The 16,371-nt window shown below is 57.4% G+C and overlaps 1 long non-coding RNA gene across 2 annotated transcripts in view; it reads left to right on the top strand.

Annotated features, from left to right (window-relative positions):
• Positions 1-16,371, top strand: part of LOC148108539 (uncharacterized) — an 88,485-nt gene that overhangs the window by 37,058 nt on the left and 35,056 nt on the right. The window contains exon 3 of one of the 2 annotated variants that reach the window (XR_015727257.1): positions 15,210-15,343. The exons of the other annotated variant lie outside the window; for it this stretch is intronic. This is a non-coding gene — a long non-coding RNA (uncharacterized LOC148108539). The remainder of the gene's footprint in view (positions 1-15,209; positions 15,344-16,371) is intronic. 2 annotated transcript variants of the gene reach the window in all.

Below are 16,371 nucleotides of genomic sequence, written 5' to 3'. Positions count from 1 at the left end.
CCAATAAACAGAGGGAAAAAAATAGATGAGGGACGTTTAGCGAACTATAGCTGTGCAGGCCAGAGTTATCACTCTGATTTCAACTGGGACTATAAAATTTTATGAGCTATTAAATTGTCCTAAAGCTCCTTTAACATACAAACTCGAGTGTCTGAGATTACCCATTAAGAAAAAGTGGGTTACATCAGGAGAACTTTTACTACTTACACTCAATTGTGTTCAATCAATAAAACTTTTAACTAGCCGTGTTGCTTTGGGCAGGTTACACGGGTCCTGCCGTGGACAGGCCAGCGGGACGCGCCCGGACATTGCTGGGCAGTGCGGCTCTCAGCCGTGGCGGGTCACTTGAGCCTTCCTGAAGGTTCTGCTTCCTGCCTGGGGTCTGTGATGGCGAGGTGGCTTGAGTCGGGAGATGGGGCCCAGAGCCTAGCGTGTCACAGAGGAGCCCATCAGGCAGGTGGAAGGGAGCCCACGGTAGCCCCTTGGTGTGGCCACAGCGCCCTGCAAGTTCCCGGCAGGGGTGTGGACTGCGGGCCAGGCAGCCTGCGGAGGGCGAGTGTGGAAAGGGCAGGGCTGGTGGGCCCAGGAAGCAGGGGAGAGGGAGCCCCCTGATAAGGACGAGGGGGCTGGCCTGCCGCGGGCTCAGCACATGTCCCAAACACGTGTCTTCCTGGCTGGCTCTCGAGGTGGGCACGGCACCCCTCCCGTTGTGCAGACGAGACTGAGCCTCTGGAAGGGTATCTGGGTCACCGGACCGGTGAGCCACACGCTTGACCCCTGGGTGCCAGGCTGGGTGTGTCCCTGGGGTGGGAGGCTGAGCCCCTGGATAGCAAGGCATCTCACCAGGGGAATGAAAGCAGAACGGGGGTTCCCTGACCCAGAAGACCGTGGGAAGGCAGCCATTGCTCCACAGATAGGACCCGCACGTCGAAAGAGGGACAAAGGCCCTCGGAGGCCCAGGCCACAGGGGCTTGATCTGTCCCACAGGCCACACCCGGGATGTCTGCTGCTGCCTGGTCTGCTGTCCACCCAGAAACAAGAAGGAAACCCATGGCTCCAGGTGTGGTCTTGGCCACGTCCCTTCCCCTCCTCGGGCCTCGGCGTCCTCACGTGTAGAATGGGGTGGCAGCACCGGCTTCCCGGGGGGGCGGTGAGTGCAGGAAGGAGAGGGCGTCACGCCCGTCTGCATGTGCAAGTGTGTGGTCAGTGTCTGCTGGACTGAAAAGAAATTAGTGTCTGTAGAGAAAAGGAGAGATTTAGGGTCTGACGGGTTGGCTTTGCCTTTGCCCTGGGAAGAAAAAGCCGTGACAGGCCCACAGTGGCCTGGCAGCCTGTGCATGACAGGAAGGGCGCGGCCTGGCCGCCTGCGTGGACCCCTCTGAGCTCAGGGGACCTCCGGAGGCCCGAGCTGCATCTGAGGGGCAGGGGGAAGGGCCCTCCTGCTGGTGAGTGGTCTGCTCCCCAGGGCCGGCGCTCTGTGGGCAAGGCCGGAGAGCCCCGCTGGAACAGGGTCCGTGGGGGCGCCGCCAGGCCTCACTCTCTTCTGTGCTTTCTAGGTGACATCCCAGGACTGTACCAGGAGGGTAAGGGTCAGCTCTGAGCCACCGTTGTCCCTGAGGCCCCATTCCTGCCCCATCACGTCCAGTCCATAGACAACAGGGCGTGGGGGCCCAGGGACATCTGACCTTTCCACCCTGCTTGGCAACCATCGTCCCCAGACCTTAGGTGCTCAGGGCAGCCGGGAGGCAGGGAGGTTGGGAGGTCTGGCCCTGGAATCCAAGCCCGTTGCGACAGACCCGTTGGGCAATTCCCGTGGGGCCGGGCTCTGCCCAGAGCTCGGTTTCCTCATCCCAGTGTCTGGATCAGCGAGGACGAGGTTCCCTATCACTGTTTATGTGGCTGGCTCTAATCTCCTGGGCCTCTGGAGCCCGTGTCTGTCTTGGGCTCGATTCCCTGCGATGTTCAAGCCCACAGGTCAGGGAGACATTCCTTCCAGGCCTGCAGCCCCGCCGCTGTGGTGCCTCAGGGCTCGGAGAGGGCCGGGGTCAGAGGCTCCCTGGGGTGGCCCCGGCAGGGCAGGCCTGGGTCAGTTTGGATTCTGGGGGGTGTTCTGGGGGTGGTGTCCGAGCACGGAGCGGGGTGGGAAAGCCAGGCCTGCCGCGGAGGAGTGTGCTCTGCCAGACGCCAATTAGCCTGGAATTTGGAGGCCTGTGGCCTCCCCGCCGGCCTGGTGACTGGGGCCATGGATCCACGCCCCCCAGACCAGTCCCGTGGGACCCTTCTCTGATTCCTGGAGTCCCACACCGGGGGACAGTTCGGGGGGTCAGAGGGCTCTCAGCCTCTTGCTCTCAGCTGGGTCTGGTGCAGGCCAGACCCCTGGGATCCCGACCCAGCCCTGCCACCGACTGGAGTTGAGGCCGGTCAAGTCACGGTCCTACTGTGGGCCTTGAGGAGGGAGGGGCAAGCGGAGCTTCGGGGTGGATTAGACGGCACCCCGCCTTGGGCCCAGGGTCTCTGCTCTGAAACCCCGTGCCTTTGGCTACAGGGTGACTTCTTTGTCAATAGTGATGTATTTCCAGAAAAAATTCACTCAGCAACCTACTTTTCAGCCATTTCCACTCTAGTACGAGTTAGCTCTTCAGCCGGCTTGTACACGGAGCACGGAGAGATGGGACAAGGTGCAGGCCATCTGTGGTGAGGGGAGTGGGGCAGACCCAGAGGTGCCCCTGGTGGAAGTGCACATCCTCAGGGTCCCCGGGAAGAGGGCCCAGGAGCTGGCGGTTCGATTTCAGGGCGGGGAGCTGGCGGCGAAAGGGAGATGAAGCCTGCGAGCGATGAGAGCTTCTATTCCAGGGTGACAGGCAGCCGAGGAGGGCTGGTTAGCAAGTGTGTGGTGGGCTGGCACCCGTATTTTGGGGAGCGGATGCTTCTGGCGAGTGTGTGGGGGACCGTGGGGGGAGGTTTGGGGGCAGGGCACTGAGCTCTTAAGTTTCCCTAAGCCCACTGAGACACGCCGAGCCGTGGAGGCTGAGGTGGGGGGACCTGGACTGCCACGGCCTGTTGAAGAGCTCACCAGCCTTGAGCTGAGGTGGCCACCTGACTTGGGGGCTCTGTTGCATGGCCCCCCCACCCAGACCTCAAGGCCCCTGCCCTCTGCTGGGGGGAGCGGGAAGGCACTTGGCTGCTCCTGGAACGCCAGCTCTGTGGCATGTTGGCAGTGTCCCCAGGGAAAGGGCTCTGAGCGTACAGAGGCCGCAGGAGCCCTGGGGCAGGTCCTGCTGCGGAGGACGGCGCCCCCCCCCCCCAGCCCTCCCTGAAGGCCCGTGGTGGGAGACGGGAGAGGGAAGCCTGTTTCTGCCCCTCAGACTGTCAGCTTTCTTTCCGCTTTCCTTTCTGGCCTGGGTGCCCCTCTCCTCGGGCGGCTCCGGCTCGGAGATGCCCCCAGTGTCCCCAGAGGGCCATTCTGTGCCCCTCCCTTCTCCCTGTCCCTGCTCAGCCCGTTTCCCTCTCTCTCCACAGCAGCCCCCTGGGACTTTGCTTAGAGAATTTGCTCAGGGATCCAAGTGCCCCTGTGAGTTTTCACAGTCTCTGGCCTCAGAGCACCGCCCCCCCCGGCCCCCACAGGTCCAGCCGGGGCCAGCTCCATTCCCCGCAAGGCAAGGGCTTTGCGGGGGACGGCAAGGCGCGTGGGAGTGTGGGAGTCTTGTGTCTGGGCGCCAGTCCCAAGGGGACCCCTCCGCCCGAGCACCTTCCCCATTCCTCCCAGAGATCGCAGAGGTCTGGACGGGGGGCGAGGACGCCGGGCACTGGGACAAGTCCTCCCCATGTATGGTGCGATGTCTGGGGCAGAGTCACCTGAGGGGTCTCCTGAGGCTGGACTGCTGTTTGCTGGGGTCACACAGATGCCAGAGCCTGGCGTAGGGCCTGGGCCGCCTCCCCGCTCCCCGACTGACCGATGGGCTGGGGGGTCCTCCTGCTGACCTTCCGCTGCCCTGACCCCAGTGCCAAGGACCCTATTCCAGCAGGCCCTCTCCTTTTTTTGTGATGGGGAAGGGAGGCCAGGGAGGGGCTGAGGGGCTCAGGGTCACCCAGCCAGTAGTGTTGGGCTGGGGCTGCTGTAACCTGTACCCTCCCCCACCCCGAAGCCTCTTACCTTCCCATCTTTCCACCCCCTGCACGCTCCCCCTCACCAACCTCCCCCTGCATCCTCCCCACTCTTCACCCTCCTCCGAGTTATCCCACCCTGGCTTCTTCCTGCACACAGACAGGGAGGGGAGGCTCTGCCCTCCCCCGTCCCGCCCCAGGACAGCCCAGCACACCGAGCTCTCCCATGGCATACTCACTTGCTTTCTGGCCTTACCTCCCTACCCCCTCCCTGCCTGGTGGTGCTGGGGGGGGGGGGTTTCCCCCTTCCTCCTTTCTTCCCTTTCTAAGGTGAGGTTTGGTGGCCAAGTGTTTGTGACCTAGCCATTCAGCCCTTGGGGACAGAGGCAGCCCTGGGTTCAAGGCCCGCCCCTCCACTGTGTGTGCCCCGGACATGTTAGGCGAACTGCTGTAGCTTCACCTGGTGTGGTCCTGGCACCCAGGTCCCAGATGGTGGCAACGTGAGGCCGTGCGCGCCCGGCCCGGCACAGAGGCCGCCCCCCTGCCCAGGGTCTGCTGCCTGCAGGACAGGGACAGCGGGTGCTGTGTGGATACTGGGGCCCAAGGAGGGGATACCCAGCCCGGCCCCCAGGAGGGAGCCCCCAGACTGTGGGAGGAACACTGCCGCAGCCCAGAGATTGGGCCTCTGTGAGACTGTCTTGATGGCCTGGCCGCATCACCCCGTCCTCACCCCGTTCCTCCCCGCCTGGGACACTCTGGGTGCCCCCGTCACTCTCCTGGGATTGGGGAGGGCACGGCAGGCATCGGCAGACCTCTCGGGGCCAGGACCAGCACCGGACAGACAAGAGGGTGTCCTGAACACACATCCCGGCCCCCACAGTCAGCCGGGGGCTGAGGCCGCGGGGGGACAGCTCAGGGCACGTTTCCCACCCCCTCCCACGGCGGCGCGGCCTTACACGTTACTGGGCGGGAGGCGCTGGAACCGAAACCGAGTGCCTCCCTCCCTCCCTGGGCACTTTAGAAAGTGGATTCATTTGGCCTGTGGTTTCTGAGTGGTTTTGGCTCGCAGGTACCTGGAGGCTGGGCCCTGCTGGGGAGTTCCCCCCAGCAGCCGCTGGGAGCCCAAGGGGTGGACGGCCTGGCAGCCCCCGCATTGGCTGGCAAGGGTGGCCCTCACGCCCCCACAGCTCCCCGCCACCCATTTCCTAAATGGGCCTCCTGGCTGGGACGTCTCCCGCCGCAGCCAGGCCAGGAGGACTCTCCTCCGCCTCCCGGGGGCCGCCCCGCGGGTTTGGGCAGGAATTCAGGGACTTGGCCGTCCCTGTGCTGCTGGGCTTGCCAGCCACACAGAGGACAGAGTGGGCTCCCGGGTAGGAGCCCTGTGCCTCGGGAGGCGTCTGCCACACAGGGAGGGGGGCAAGCTGTGGGTCCTCTCCCCCTCGCTTGGTGCGCAGGCGGGGGCCTCTCGGGCAGGGAGGGGCACCGCCTTGGGGCCAGGCAAATCGGGGACACCGTGACCTTAGAGGGACATCCCCCTGGGTTTCCGTTTTCTCCTGTCTCACAGGGACGAGCCACTGACTCAGCAGGCATTGATTGAGCATCTACTGTGTGCCTGGCGCTGCCCTGGCCGGTTCTCCTGCTCTGTCCACCCTCACTCTGCTCCCCCGTCCTGCAGGCTTCATGCATTATCTTCTCCCCGAAGCTTTGGCTCCCGCACCCCCGCCCCCTAGGCCAGGCTGATGCCCCGCTGTGGTCCCAAGGCCACACATGTGTCTCTCCCCCAGCTTGGCACCTCCCACGGCCTGAACCCGGGCTTGTGCTTGAGCCTCCAGCAGAGTGAGCTGGCCCGGGGAGCGTGCTGTCCCTTGGGTGCCCAGCCCCGAGTGGGGCAGACTGCCAGGTCTAGTGGCTCCCGAGTGTTGGGGAGCGACGGCGGGGATGAGCCAATTCCGGGGGGAGTGACACCCTCTGCCCCTCCGCGTCCTAACACGGTCATGGAGCAGGGCCGGGACCTGGCCGCACTCCTCCCCGCTGTGATGCCGAGGTGGGCGCTGGGGGCTGTGTTTCTCTGGTGCAGGCACCTTGTTTGGCCGAAGCTTGTCTCCTCCAAACCTCGTGACGGCCCCGGGAGGCAGATGGGGTTCTGCCCATCTTCCAGATGAGGCAAGTGAGCCTGAGTCCTTCACCACTTGCCCTGGGTCAATTGAGCTGGGAGGGGCTGGTTTTTGCCAGGAAGCCCGGGTTTTGGCGTCTGTACCAGGCAGGGACCTGCCTCCCCTTGCACCTGGGGGAGCCCCATAGGAGCTCCTCTGCCCTCAGCCCCGTGATGACTCTCCTGGCTGGGCCCCAAGCATGCCTTCTCGCCTGACTCGCCTCGTCCTGCAGACACCAGGTTTCCTTGTTCCGCGGGCCCTTAATGAGCTCCCTGCGGAGCGGGGCTCCCTGCTCCCCTCCAAGGGTGGCGCTAACCTGGGTCTCCTCCAGCTGGGTTCCCAGGAAGTGTGGGGGTGAGCCAGGGAGTTGTGTGCACCCACGTGCATGCATTCCATGTGTGTGCAAACACACCCGCCCCAGCTACACGTGTAGACACGGGGCGCCTGTGGGGGATGACATGTTCCCGGGCTCCTACCTGGGGACACAGGTCCCCATGCGCCTGGCCAGCTCACATACAGAACCCACATCTGCACACACAGGCCATGGCCGGGAGCCCAGGCACGCACGTGGTGACCTTCGAGGTGACCCACCGGGAGCTGGGGTGGCAAGCAGCCTGGATGCCCTCCCGCGCACACTCCTCCCCGCAGCTGGGCCTCCTTTTGCAATGCTAGCCTTTATTTCAGTCCTTTGTATCGGCAGACGCTTTCAAAGCACTTCAGGCTTGTTTACTGAGTTGAGCAAGAACATTTTGTCTCCTCTGCAAGCCAGCCTTCCAGAAGGATCAGGAACGTGCCCATCTCTGTGCTGGCTGATGGTGCACTGTGCCAGCAGCAGCCCCCAGTTCCTTAAAGGGACAGCTGGGTGCACCCCAGAGCAGGATGTGTGGGCCTGGACACAGAGGGCTGCAGGGGTCCCGTCCCCCCACCACCCATCCCCCAGTTGCTGCTGATTTGGAGAATGACCCTGGTCTGGGTTTTCCCACATGGCCTCTTCCTGGAGCCCCTTCCCCTGCCCCGTGTCCTACGCCAGCCCCACCGGTTTCCAGCCTCCATAGCTACAGCCCCTTGATATCCAGCAAGGCTCCTGAGCGACCCTGCAGAACCTCCCCCTTCACACCTTCTCGCTCCTGGACCTGGACCCAGGCCCCACTGCCTCCTGAGCTCAAGGGCCTTTTGGACATCAGGCTCATTGGTGGGTGGAGCTCCATTGCACGTGACTTCAAGCAAATGTGGGCTTAATCTACCTCTCTCCTCCAAGGTCAGAGGAGGTTTGCCAGGAACACATGCATTTCAAAGGAGACAGACAGATGGAATAGCAGAGCCAACTCCAGAGGGCATGGTTGGGTGGGGAAGCAAGCAGAGGGTGTCCTGAGTGCAGTGCTGAGCTTCCTGGCAGCCAGGGCAAAAAGGGACATATGACCAAAGAGAGGCTCTTCCTGTTGAAGAGAGAAGCCTTTTACGATATTATTTGGAGGATCTTTAATCCAGGCCTGGAAGGGCAAGTGGTTGGAAGAAGATGCAGCCTACGTTCCTCCTGGGGCTCTTGCTTGAAGCCCCTGTGAGAGGTGCGCCGAGAGCTCAAGGTGTGAGAACTTGCATTTCAGCAGGAGGAGCCTGGGACCATGCCCCGGCCCAGGAGTGAGAGCAGTGGTGGGGCTCCAGGCTGAGTGGAGAATTGGGGGACAGGACACGTTGGAGGCAGATGGTACTTGGGGCCCCTGAGTCTACAGAGCCTAGGTGTGCAGAGACCTCGGACAACTCCCGCCCGCCCTGGGCCTCTGGGTCCCCTACCCTTGGCCCACCCTGGGGAAATGGCCCCGCTGCCTGCCCTGCCGTGGGCCTGCTGCCCCACCCCTCCCCGGTTGGAGGGAGACTCGATTTCCCAGGGTTGCTTACACCGAGGGTGAGGGGCCCTGGTGCAGCCTCGCACACAGTAATGCCTAAGGAGCCATCTCTGAACTGGATGGAGCGTGGAAATTAAGCCCATGGGGCGGCCTCATTAGGGGCCCACTCCTCCTGCCTCCATTCCTCCCCCAGCACTGAGGAGGCTGGAGGTAGAGCCTGAGTGCTCAGCTGCTGTTGTTTTCTCCAGTGACCCTGGACTCAGTGGCTCCCCCACCCCTGCCTCCTGCTTCTCCCAGCCCTTCCCGCCGGGGGGACCCCCACAGCACTCTCGGCCGCCCACTGGCCTCAAGGCCACGTCTCTGACTTCCTCTCAGGGCTCCGCGGCACCCCGACGCCTCCCTCTTGGGCCTCCAAGGGTCCCAGACTCCAGCAAGTCCCTTCGTGCTCTGAGGGGTGCAGGGGGCCCCAGTCCACACTCGAGAAGGGCCCAGAATGCAGAGAAAGTTCTCTGTGAAATGCCCAGTGTCGCCGAGGGAGGCAGGGACAGCAGCAGCCCCTCTGTGCTGGTGCGGCTTCAACGTCTGTGTGGTGGTTCCAAGCGGGCCATTCGTGTGTGTGTGTGTGTGTGTGTGTGGCGGGGGCGCAGAGGCTGGGCGGGGGGGCCCTGGTGGGGAGTGAACTGTGCCAAAGAGCCGGGCCCGAGGCAGCGGCGAGCTTGATTAGACCGCAGACCAGAGGCATTTTGGTCAAGAGGAAGCTTGGCCCCTAATGAGGCCACCCCATGGGCTGATTTCCGCGCTCCGTCCACTTCGGAGATGGCTCCTTGGGCACTACCGTGTGCAAGGCTGGACTGGCCGGCATTTCCCAAGCGCACCATTCCAAGACGGCCCCCCTCGAGGGGGCCCAGGACGCGAGGAGTGGTGACCCTACAGGGGCCGTCTGACCTCACTCTGCTGTCCTGGGCCCCCTTTCGGAGGCAGAGGGACTGGAGCTGGAATGTCAGCAGAGACCCTGGCAAGTGCCTGACTTGCTGCTTAGCATCCTACCCGCGTTCTGATGTCGCATGGGCGTGCCCCGGTGAGGCGAGTGTTGCTGCAACACCCCAGAGGGGTGCAAGTCACGGCGCCCATGCAGGGCTGGCAGTCCCAGTGAGATCTCTGCACTGGAAAGGCCGGCCTCGAGCCAGCGCCCCAGGCCCCTGTTGGCGAGCAAGGACAGCGGCAGGAACAGCATTTGTGCGGGCGCGGTGAAAACCCTGGGGGCGCAGGCCAGTGTGACCTGGGTCCTCTGCGGGGCGCGGTGCTGGTGGGGCCCTTATACTTGGTACTTCACACATCACGTCTTGCTCAAATGTAGTATTTAGTTTTCACAGTGAGTATGTACTCCCTTTGTCATCAGCAAAGCTAGTTCTGTTGGGGACAGGACAGAGAAAGCCCCTGGCGCCCCCCTCGCTCTTGGACATGCCCTCTTCCCATCTCCTCCTGTAGGAGGAGGGTTTCAGAAGCCTGGCCCTAGAATTCCTGTTCTTCGGGGAAGTATGGGACCCAAGCAGAGCATTTGTGTCCTCCAGGCTTGCTGCCTGAACAGGCTCTCCCGAGCGTGACGCCAGGATGGGCGGGATTCCCGCAGGCCCATCCGAGAGGCGAAAAGCAACGTCCGCCTGGAGGAGTCGGCTCGTCCCCACCTGCACGCTGCTTTTAACTGTCTTGAGCGCTTTCAAGTTTTGCATCTCCCAGGCCATCAGATGTCCCAGTGGCCCATGGAGGTCAGGGTTAGGGCCCCCACTTAGGGGCCGAGCAGGGGTGGGTCCAACCAGGACAAGATGAGAAAGCACGCAGGCTGGGAAATGGGAGGCCTGGCTTTTCCTCTCCACCCTGCCATAAACTCCCCGGGCAACCCGGGTGAGGATATCAGTGTTGAGGGGGCCTTAGCAGTCACGTAGTAATTAGCCAGGGGTCCACAAGGGCACCAGAACCCGTGTCAGGAGGCTCAGCAGAGAGAACTTGGTATGGAAACTGTCCAAAAGGTGCCAAAAAAGCCAGGTGGGAGGGTGGGCCCTGAGAGATGAGCACCTCTGGGGGCCGAGGGTGTTCCCGTGGAAGGAGGGGCTGCCTGGCCGGCAGGGGCTGAAGCACAGAGGAGGTCTCCATGACACATGGCCCACATCTCCACTTCAGGGCTGAGGTACCCGTCCTCCAAGCTGCTGGGAGTGTTGCCTGCAGACAGCACACAGCTAAGTACTTTCCTAGGAATTGCCTGGGTGGAAGGGGGCCGCCTCATCCAAGTGTAACCTGCATCCCTAGACTGGTGGGTGTGGGGCACAAAGGCTCAATTCCCTCGTCTTACCTGGGGAAACTGCAAAGGGCTATCCCACCCGCAAAGCCTCCCGTGCGATCAGCTGAGGCCTCTGCTGTGAGCCTCCCTCTGGCCGGTCCTGTATCCCTCGCTCCCTTATGGGTGCTGCCTCTCGGTGAGCCTCCCGCTTGCAAATCTCCACTTCAGAGTCTGGGTCCTAGAGAATCTGACTGAAGGCAGTTGGTACTGGAAGTGCCCCAGGAAGCAAATTCTAAAATGGGATTTTGGAGCTGAGCGGCTGGTTGCAAATGAAGTAGTGACAGACCTGGTTTGTGGAAGTGGCGTGAGCGCGAAAACTTTATCCAGCGGTGGACTGGGATGGCATACCAGGAGGAGGGACTCGATATCTCAAGTGTCTGGTATCTGGGGGGAGAAGCAGTGGTCACAGAGACCGTGTATGGCCTTGGGTGGCTATTGCTGGGTGTTATCGGTGGATGGGGAAAACAGTGAAAGCCTGAGCACGATTACTCAGCAATTTAAAGTTAAGCGTGGGGTGATGTCAGCGACAATGGCGGACTCTAAATTCTGCCCTTCTATAAAATAATGAAAAAGATGGGCAAAATCTGTTGGTATCTACTTTCCTTGCCCCGCCACTGCAGCCCTGCTGGAAATTAACCAAAGGCTTGCAGCCACCCAGGGAATACTTATTTAAGAAACGTGGCTGATTCTAGTAAGAACAGTGGGCATTTTAACTTACCCCAGTCCCATCCCCTGCTCTTCAGCTCAGTAGTAGCTGTGAAAATAAGAGCCCACATTCCCAGTACCAGAGAAGGCAGAACAGACCTCACTCACCAAGAGTCATAATGAATCATTTGTTCTGACTTGTCTTGTGCTCTCTGGAAGACCAGCTCAAAAGATAGTCCACCTAACTCAGAACTGGCCTAGTGCTGAAGGTGCATGCCCAGGGACATTTGTCAAAACCGTTTACTGGCTGCTGCTGGTAGTGATAGATAACAATGTGGACAAACAGTAGACCAATCAAAGTTTGGGAGGAAAGGCTGGGGACTGAGATGTCTGTAAGGGCTTTGGAAAGCTCTGAATTGTCCCTAGGCCAAGTGCATATCCAAGAGCGTATCCTCAGGAAAGACTGAGAGGGTCCTCAGCTCTCACCTCCTGCTGAGCTCCAGGCTTGAGAGGTGCAGGAAGTGAAGGCTAAGGCAGAGTTAGAGACCTCCTGGCTGAGGGTTGATGGTGTGCCGCAAACATACATAGAGCCTCTTGGCAAGGACTAGAAGGTTTCTTTTTGGCCTGAAGCCTTTAAGGAAGTCTCTGTCTAATCAGTAGCTGACCATAAGCTAATAAAATGGAAGCTTTGGGGCCACACATGACAAAAAATACAGACTTTACGGAATTAGTTAAGAGGAATCACTAAAAACAACAGCAACAGCAAATCCTGGAGAAGGGGGAGAATCTGGTCTCCAGGGTTGCCACATTTATACTATCCAAAATGTCCAGTTCCAGTGAAAAATTACAAGTCATGCAAAGAAATAAGAAAGTATGGCTCCTACACAATAAAAGGGGAAATCGGTAGAAACTGTCCCCAAATAACTCCAGACATTAGACTTTCTAGGAAAGGCTGTAAATCCGCTGCTGTAAATATGTTCAGTGAGTTAAAGGAAACGATGTCTCATAGTTTTAGTTCCTTAGAAATAACTAAATATCTCATCAAACTGAGAATATCAAGAGAGACACAGAAAATATTACAAAGAAACAGAAACTTTGCAATGGAAAAGCACGATAACTGAAATGGAAAAAAAAAGTCACTAGAGCAGTTCAACAGCAGATTCGAGGAAGTAGAAAGAGTCAGCAAACTTGAAGGTAGGTCAGTTAAGATTGTCCAGTCCGAAAAATAGAAGAGAAATGAGCAGAGCCTCAGAGACCTGTGGGATACCATCGGACATATCAAAATATGCATAATGGGAGTTCCAGAAGGAGAGAAGAGAAAGAAAAGGAAAGAAAGCATATTTGAGGGAAATAGTGGCCAGAAACTTCCCAAATTTGATAAGAAACATTGATTTACACATCAAGGAAGCTCAAAGAACTTAGAGATTCACACCTAGAAACATCCCAATCAAACCGTTTAACGCTGAAGACAAAGTGAGAATCTTGAAAGCAAGAGAGAAGCGACGTGTCGTGCGTAGGCGATCTTCAGTACAGTGAACAGATTCTGTGTTTTTAGTTTGTAACTGCTTTTAAAAAATACCCGATTTAAAAGATAATGCATTGAAACAAATAAAGGGGATTAAGAGGTACAAACTTCCAATTATAAAATAAATAAGTCATGGAGATGAAAGGCATGGCATAGGGAATATGGGGGCAGATGGTGGCTACGCTTGTTGCAGTGAGCACTGAGTACTGTACAGAATCGTTGCGTCAATGCATTGTACATCCGAAGCTAATATAACATTGTATGTTAATTATGCTTCAATAAAAAAATAACTACATAAAGTAATCATTATAAACGATTACTGCTGATGGGCACTCAGTCTATAAAGATGTAGTCGGATGACAACAATAGCATGATGGTAGGAGATGGAGATATACAAGGGCAAAGTTCTTATATACTAATGAAGTTAAATTGGTATCAATCTGAACTAGATTGTTATGAATTAGGATGTTAATTTCAATCCTTAGGCAACTGCAAGAAAATAATTTAAAAATATATAGTAAGGGAAATGACTCTGGTATTAAAACGGTACACTAGAAAATGTCTATTTGATACAAAAGTAGGCAGTAATGGAGGAATAGAGGAGGAAGAGAGCCATGTAGAAAGTAAATAGAAAAATGACAGTTCTTTCTTATAAATACTTATATTAAGTGTAAATAGACCAAACTCTCCATTTAAAGGGAAGAAATGAGCTGATTGGATAAAATAATTTGACCCAATGATATGCTGTTTACAATAGACTCAGTTTGTTTTATTTTTTAAAGATTTTTTAAAAAGTTTTTATTTATTCATTTGAAAGAGAGAGACAGATTGAGAGAGAGAAAGAGAACATGAGCACGGGGGAGAGGCAGAGGGAGAAGCAGACTCCCTGCTGAGCTGGGAGCCAGATGTGGTGCTCAATCCCAGGACCTGGAGATCACGACCTGGGCCAAAGGCAGATGCTTAACCATCTGAGCCACCCAGGCGCTCCTAAGATCTTATTTTTAAGTAACCTTCAAACCCAATATGGGGCTCAAACTCACAACCCTGAGATCAACAGTTGCATGCTCTACCTTCCGTGCCAGCCGGGCACCCTTACCATAGACTTACTTTAGAACCAAAGACACAATAGGTTGAAAGTAAAAGAATGGAAAATGATATTACGTGCAAATCATATGCAAAAGAGAGCTGGCATGGCTCTAATGTCAGACAAAATAGACTTTAGTACAAAAATTATTATTAGATACAAAGGAGATTATAATGATAAAAGGGCCAATCCACCAACATCTAACAATTACAAACATATATGCACCTAATAACAGAGCCCAAAAATACATGAAGCAAAAAAGGACAGAATCGAGAGAAGATCTAGACAATTCAACTCTAATAGTTGAAGACTTTGATACCCCACTTCCAGTAATGGATTATGACAGTTAGACAGAAAATCATCAAGGAAACTGAAAGCTTCAAACAAAACCACCAATGAGACCTAACAGGTATCTATAGAATGTTCCATCCAGTGGTAGCAGAACATGCATTCTTCTTTGGTGCTCAGGGAACATTCTCCAGGACGACGGCATGTTACAGCCTAAAACAAATCTCAGTACATTTAAAAACATTGAAATCGTACAAAATATGTTCTCTGACCACAATGGAATGAAATTGGAAGTTCATTCTAATTTGGACGGGAGTTTGGAAATTCACAAATATGGGAACTAAACACCACACTCCTATGGAACCAATGGGTCAAAACAATCACAAGGGAAACCAGAAAGCCCTTTGAGGAGGATGGAAGCACAAGGACCATGCTTGGAGCGGGATTTATGGCTGTCAGTGTGCACCTCAGGAAAGGAACCCCAAATCCGTAGCTTCACGGGCCACCTTGAGAAATGAAACAGGGGTGCCCAGGTAGCTCAGCTGGTTAAGCTTGAGACTCTTGATTTTGGCTCAGGTCATGATCTCAGGGTCATGAGATAGAGCCCTGCATCGGGCTCTGTGCTGGGGGTGGAGCCTGCTTGGGTTTCTCTCTCTCCCTCTGCCCCTCCTAAAAAAAAGAAAAGAAACTAGAAACAGGAGCACAAACATGACACCGGGGGAGGTACGGCAGCGGGCATCTGGCTGTCATCACGGCACGCGCAGGAGCTGCGGGCCTGAGGGAGGTTCGAGCAGCCCCAGGAACACCAGGCGTGGAGATACCACCCCTGACTACGTGGTGCTGTCCTCGCGGACGGAGGACGCTGCACCCCAGGGTCAGAGTCCTTGAGCTGGGAGCCAAGGTTGTGGTCCCGCTCACCATCATGCCCGGTGACGCGCTAGGGAAACTCGTGTTCTCCATCCCACGACTCTGGGCTCTGTGGTCTAGAGGTCCTGCCTCCCAGAAGGGGACGCTTCCACCAGGGGACACCGTTAGAACCCCATTAAACGTGCACTCATGCCTGTGCGCTGGTCACCTTAGGCTCCTTTTTGCCCAAAGACCACGCTGCAGGGGTAATTGGCCCGGAGCCCCGGGGGCAGCGGGCTGCCTCCTTCTAGTGCAGGGACAGACACTTTCGGCTCCTGCTGGTACTGGAGGCCTTGCTTGGTGTTTCTGTGCCCCGTTCTCTCAGGGAGCAGACCGATGAGCAGCCACGGCCGGGGAAGGGCATAGCGACCAGGGGCTCCGAACCCTGGGGGGCGAGGGGCTGGACCAGCCCACCAGGTGAGCCTCCCAGACCAGCAGACGAAGGAGTCTAGAATGGAGGTAAGTGTCACCATCCCACCTCAGTACCAGCCGCAGTGACTGGGGCCTTAAAGGGGAAACACTGGTAAACCGTCTTCCTGCTCCCTGCCCTTAAATGGGTCACTGGCACATTCCGGGGGCGGGGGGGGGTAGAGCGAAAACTGTACCCCGAGAGCCGTGAGGCACAGGCAGACCACTGCTGCCTCTCGATTCCGTCCTGGTGGGACGTTCGGGCTCTCAGCTCAGCTGGGTGTGTCTGCAGACCTTCTTGGGTGGGGTCCTGCCTGCCCTGGGGGCGCCCCCCCCTCACTGCTGGGGGGCACCTGCTTGCGGACCGAGAAGTGCCCCGAGGCTCGGCTCCCTGGCCGGCAGCGGGTAGGTTCTGGATCTTCAGGGTTCATCACCGCAGTTCTGGGCTCCAGGGCCTTGCTGCGGAGGCCATGATCCGGATTTTTTCTAAGTCTGCAAGGAAAGCACAGATCCCAGTGGGCCACGGGCTTGGTATCTTCCAACAGCAAATAAATAAAGTGGTTAGAGTCGCAGCTCTCGGAGAGGCTGACGCAGATTCTGTCTGCACTGGGTGGAGGAGACTTCTCTGAATTTAATTATAATTTAAGTGTAAAATATGCCTCTTTGGGGGACTTTCCCGCCTTGTGCGTAATTACTCCCAGCCGCCCCCTCACGATGTCTGTGTGTGCCGTGAGCGATTAATTTATAGGCCGGTAATAGGCTAAAACAATATTTAAAGTCATTTTGCCCTATGTAGCTTTTAAGGAGGATTTGAGATAATAATTATTTCAAGGCCCATTTTATTACCAGCCGCTCCCCCCAGGCCCCCAGCCTCAGGAGCAGCCAGCCCCGCTCCCCACACCGCCCCCCATCCCATGCCCCCCGGGGCCCCTGTTTCTTGCCACCTGAATTCGGCAGGAACCCCCCAGACCCTGGTCAGGGTGGGCGTCTGCAGAGGACGGAAGCCGGCCCGCTGAGTCCCCACCGACTGAGTCAGGGCAGAATTTTGGTGGAATGCAGGGGGGTGGGCAAAGAGGGCG

The sequence above is a fragment of the Ursus americanus genome, chromosome 18 (assembly GCF_024610735.1).
Source record: "Ursus americanus isolate L20-20 chromosome 18, mUrsAme1.1.p, whole genome shotgun sequence".
NCBI lineage: Eukaryota > Metazoa > Chordata > Mammalia > Carnivora > Ursidae > Ursus > Ursus americanus.
This window is presented reverse-complemented; position numbering and strand designations above follow the sequence as displayed.